This window comes from Arachis hypogaea, chromosome 9 (assembly GCF_003086295.3).
Source record: "Arachis hypogaea cultivar Tifrunner chromosome 9, arahy.Tifrunner.gnm2.J5K5, whole genome shotgun sequence".
In the NCBI taxonomy this organism is placed as follows: Eukaryota; Viridiplantae; Streptophyta; class Magnoliopsida; order Fabales; family Fabaceae; genus Arachis; species Arachis hypogaea.
In genome coordinates, this window is record NC_092044.1 from 9,799,707 (window position 1) to 9,805,130 (window position 5,424).

General features: G+C 36.8%; 1 non-coding gene across 1 annotated transcript; it reads right to left on the reverse strand.

Moving 5' to 3' along the window:
* Nucleotides 1–3,435: 3,435 nt before the first annotated feature.
* Nucleotides 3,436–3,539, reverse strand: LOC112714180 (small nucleolar RNA R71). The gene has a single exon (XR_003159135.1). It is a non-coding gene; the product is annotated as a small nucleolar RNA R71 (small nucleolar RNA).
* Nucleotides 3,540–5,424: the final 1,885 nt, after the last annotated feature.

Below are 5,424 nucleotides of genomic sequence, written 5' to 3' on the forward strand. Positions count from 1 at the left end.
ATAACTTTCCAGAAATATATAATATCCATACTTTATTCGAAGATTGACGACGTAACTTGGCGTTGAACGCCAAGTACATGCTGCTGTATGGAGTTAAACGCCAGAAAAAACGTCATGATCCGGAGTTGAACGCCCAAAACACGTCATAACTCGGAGTTCAACTCCAAGAGAAGCCTCAGCTCATGGATAATCAAGCTCAGCCCAAGCATACACCAAGTGGGCCCCGGAAGTGGATTTATGCATCAATACTTACTCATGTAAACCCTAGGAGCTAGTTTATTATAAATAGAACATTTATCTATTGTATTAGACATCTTTTGATAGTTTAATCTCTTGAATATTCGGTCACTTGATCATGGAGAGGGCTGGCCATTCGGCCATGCCTGAACCCTTTTGCTTATGTATTTTCAACGGTGGAGTTTCTGCACACCATAGATTAAGGGTGTGGAGCTCTGCTGTACCTCAAGTATTAATGCAATTCTATTTTCTTTTATTCAAATCTCTCTTATTCTTATTCCAAGATATTCATTCGACCCAAGAACATGATGAGTGTAATGATGAAAGTGACGATCATTATCATTCTCACTTATGAACGCACGTGATTGACAACCACTTCCGTTCTACATGCAACCGAGCTTGAATGTGTATCTCTTAGATTCCCAACAGAATCTTCGTGGTATAAGCTAGATAGATGGCGGCATTTATGAGGATCCGAAAAGTCTCACCTTGTCTGTGGTACGAAAGGTCTCACCTTGTCTGTGGTATTCCGAGTAGGATTCGGTAATGAATGACTGTGACGTGCTTCAACTTGCAAGTGCTGGGCGTTAGTGACAGACGCAAAAGAATCAAGGGATTCTATTCCGGTAGGCGCAGGAACCAACCAGTGATTAGCCGTGCTGTGACAGAGTGCGTGAGCGTAGTTTTCACTGCGAGGATGGGATGTAGCATCAACCATGGGTGATGCCTCCAGACGATTAGCCGTGCGAGTGACAGCCGCATAGGATCATTTTCCCGAGAGGATTGAAAGTAGCCACCGCTGATGGTGAACCCCTATATACAGCTTGCCATGGAAAGAGTAAGAAGGTTGAGTTGAAGCAGTGGGAGAGCAGGCATCCTTGAGCCATACAGTATCTCCATATGCTTATCTGAAATTCTCACCAATGAATTACATAAGTATTCTATCCCTTTTATTATTTATTTTCTTATTTCTATTTTCGAAACCATCAATCATTTAATCTGCCTAACTGAGATTTGCAAGGTGACCATAGCTTGCTTCATACCAACAATCTCTGTGGGATCGACCCTTACTCACGTAAGGTTTATTACTTGGACGACCCAGTACACTTGCTGGTTAGTTGAACGGAGTTGTGAGCTTCTCTAACAGTGCCTGAAATTCTTTTATCACAATTTCGTCCACCAAGTTTTTGGCGCCGTTGCGGGGGATTGTTCGAGTATGGACAACTGACGGTTCATCTTGTTGCTCAGATTAGGTAATTTTCTTTTCAAAAATCTTTTTCAAAATTTTTCTTTTCTTTTTCGTTTTTCCAAAATTTTTTCGAAAAAATTTATAAAAATACAAAAAAATTAGAAAATCATAAAAAAAAAATATTTTGTGTTTCTTGTTTGAGTCTTGTGTTAATTTTTAAGTTTGGTGTCAATTGCATGCTTTTAAAATTTTTCTTGCATTTTTTTTTTCGAAAATCTCATGCATTCATAGTGTTCTTCATGATCTTCAAATTGTTCTTGATAAGTCTTCTTGTTTGATCTTGATGATTTCTTGTTTTGTGTTGTTTGTTGTTTTTCATGTGCATTTTGCATTCATATTTTCCATGCATTAAAGATTTCTAAGTTTGGTGTCTTGCATGTTTTCTTTGCATCAAAAATTTTTCAAAATTATGTTCTTGATGTTCATCATGATCTTCAAAGTGTTCTTGGTGTTCATCTTGACATTCATAGCATTCTTGCATGCATTCTTGTTTTGATCTAAAATTTCATGCATTGAGTATTTTTGTTGTTTTTCTCTTCATAATTAAATTTCAAAAATCAAAAAAATATCTTTTCCTTATTTTCCTCCAAATTTTCGAAATTTTGGGTTGACTTGGTCAAAAATTTTTAAAATTAGTTGTTTCTTACAAGTCAAGTCAAAATTTCAATTTTAAAAATCTTATCTTTTCAAAATCTTTTTCAAAAATCATATCTTTTTCATTTTTTTTATTTTTGAAAATTTCAAAAATCTTTTTCAAAATATTTTCAAAATTTTTTCTTATCTTTATATCATATTTTCGAAAATTACTAACAATTAATATGATTGGTTCAAAAATTGAAGTTTGTTACTTTCTTGTTAAGAAAGGTTCAATCTTTAAGTTCTAGAATCTTATCTTGTAGTTTCTTGTTAGTGAGTAAATAATTAAATTTTTACAAAATATCTTTTTATTTTTTATCTTATCTTTTTATCTTTTATCTTATCTTTTTAAAAATTTTATCTTTTTCAATTTATTTCAAAATATTTGATTTCTATTTCTTCAATCAACTAACTAACTTTTTGTTTGCTTCTTATTTTTTCAAAACCACCTAACTACTTTTCCCTCTCTAATTTTCGAAAATATCTCCTCTCTTTTTCAAAAATTCTTATTGTTTCAAGTTTTAATTTTAATTTTAATTCATCTTTAATTTTCGAAAATACTAACCCCTTTTTCAAAAATTGTTTCCGAAATTTCTCTTCTCTTCTCTTCTTCTATTTAATTAATTAATTACTAACACTTCTCTTCACCTCTCCTCATCCAAAAATCCGAATCCATCCTTCTTCTTTCTTATACCCCTTTCTTCTTCTACTAACATAAGGAATCTCTATACTGTGACATAGAGGATTCCTCTTTCTTTTCTTGTTTTCTTCTCTTTCATATGAGCAGGAACAGGGAAAAAGGCACTCTTGTTGAAATTGATCCAGAACCTGAAAGGACTCTGAAGAGAAAATTAAGAGAAGCTAAATTACAACAATCCAGAAATAACCTTTCAGAAATTTTCGAACAAGAGAAGGACATGGCAGCCGAAAATAATAATAATAATGCAAGGAGAATGCTTGGTGACTTCACAAAGCCAACGTCCAAGTTTGATGGAAGAAGCATCTCCATTCCTGCCATTGGAGCCAATAACTTTGAGCTTAAGCCTCAACTAGTTGCTTTAATGCAAAAAACTGCAAGTTTTATGGACTTCCATCTGAAGATCCTTATCAGTTTTAACTGAGTTCTTACAGATCTGTGAGACTGTAAAGACGAATGGAGTTATCCTGAAGTCTACAGACTCATGCTTTTCCCTTTTGCTGTAAGAGACAGAGCTAGAATATGGTTGGATTCACAACCTAAGGATAGCCTGGACTCCTGGGATAAGCTGGTCACTGCCTTCTTGGATAAATTCTTTCCTCCTCAACAGCTGAGCAAGCTGAGAGTGGATGTTCAAACCTTCAAACAAAAAGATGGTGAATCCCTCTATGAAGCTTGGGAAAGATACAAGCAGTTGACCAAAAGATGTCCATCTGACATGTTTTCAGAATGGACCCTATTAGATATATTCTATTATGGTCTCTCTGAATTTTCGAAAATGTCATTGGACCATTCTGCAGGTGGATCTATTCACCTGAAGAAAACGCCTGAAGAGGCTCAAGAACTCATTGACATGGTTGCAAACAACCAGTTCATGTACACCTCTGAGAGGAACTCTGTGAATAATGGGATACCTCAGAAGAAAGGAGTTCTTGAAATTGAAGCTCTGAATGCCATACTGGCTCAGAACAAAATGTTGACTCAACAGGTTAACATATCTCTCAAAATCTGAATGGATGCAACATGCATCCAACAGTACTAGAGAGGAAGCTTCTGAAGAAGCTTATGATCCTGAGAACCCTGCCATGGCAGAGGTTAATTACATGGGTGAACCTTATGGAAACACCTATAACCCATCATGGAGAAATCATCCAAATTTCTCCTGGAAGGATCAACAAAAGCCTCAACAAGGCTTTAACAATGGTGGACGCAATAGGCTGAGCAACAGCAAGCCATATCCATCATCTTCTCAGCAACAGACAGAGAATTCTAAACAAAACATTCTAATTTAGCCAATATTGTCTCTGATCTGTCAAAGGCCACTTTCAGTTTCATGAATGAAACAAGATCCTCCATTAGAAATTTGGAGGCACAAGTGGGCCAGCTGAGTAAGAAAGTCATTGAAACTCCTCCCAGTATTCTCCCAAGCAATACAAAAGAGAATCCAAAAGGAGAGTGCAAGGCCATTGACTTAGTCAATATGGCCGAATGCACTAGGGAGGAGGAGGACGAAAATCCTAGTGAGGAAGACCTCCTGGGACGTCCTTCAAGCAAGAAGGAGTTTCTTATAAGGATCCAGAGGAATCTGAGGCTCATATAGAGACCATAGAGATCCATTAAACTCCTTCTGCCATTCATGAGCTCTGAAGACTATTCTTCCTCTGAAGAGGATGAAGATGTGACTGGAGAGCAAGTTGCTCAATATTAGGAGCTATCATGAAGCTGAATGCCAAGTTGTTTGGTAATGAGACTTGGGAAAGTGAACCTCCCTTGCTCATTAGCGAACTAGATACTTGGATTCAGAAAACTCTACCTCAAAAGAAACAAGATCCTGGCAAGTTCTTAATACCTTGTACCATTGGCACCATGAACTTTGCAAAAGCTCTATGTGATCTAGGGTCAGGGATAAATCTTATGCCACTCTCTGTAATGGAGAAGCTGGGGATCATTGAGGTACAACCTGCCTTGTTCTCATTACAATTGGCAGACAAGTCCATGAGACAAGCTTATGGAATAGTAGAGGACGTGCTAGTAAAGGTTGAAGGCCTTTACATCCCTGCTGATTTCATAATCCTAGACACTAGGAAGGAAGATGATGAATGCATCATCCTAGGAAGACCTTTCCTAGCCACAGCAGGAGCTGTGATAGATGTCAACAGAGGCGAGTTAGTCCTTCAATTGAATGGGGACTACCTTGTGTTTAAGGCACATGGTCATCCCTCTGTGACAAAAGAGAGTAAGCATGAAGAGCTTCTCTCAGTTCAGAGTCAAGAAGAGCCCACACAGTCAAACTCTAAGTTTGGTGTTGTGAGCCACAACCAAACTCTAAGTTTGGTGTTAAGATCCCATATCCAAACTCTAAGTTTGGTGTGGACAACTATACAACATTGACCTGATCACCTTGTGGGACCATGAGAGCCACTGTCAAGCTATTGACATTAAAGAAGCGCTTGTTGGGAGGCAACCCAATTTTATTTATCTAATTTTATTTTATTTTGTTTTATTGTTATTTTTGTGTTTTATTAGGTACATGATCATGAGAAGTCACGAAAAAAATCAAAAAAATTAAAAACAAAGTCAAAAATAGAAGAAAAAAATTTTCACC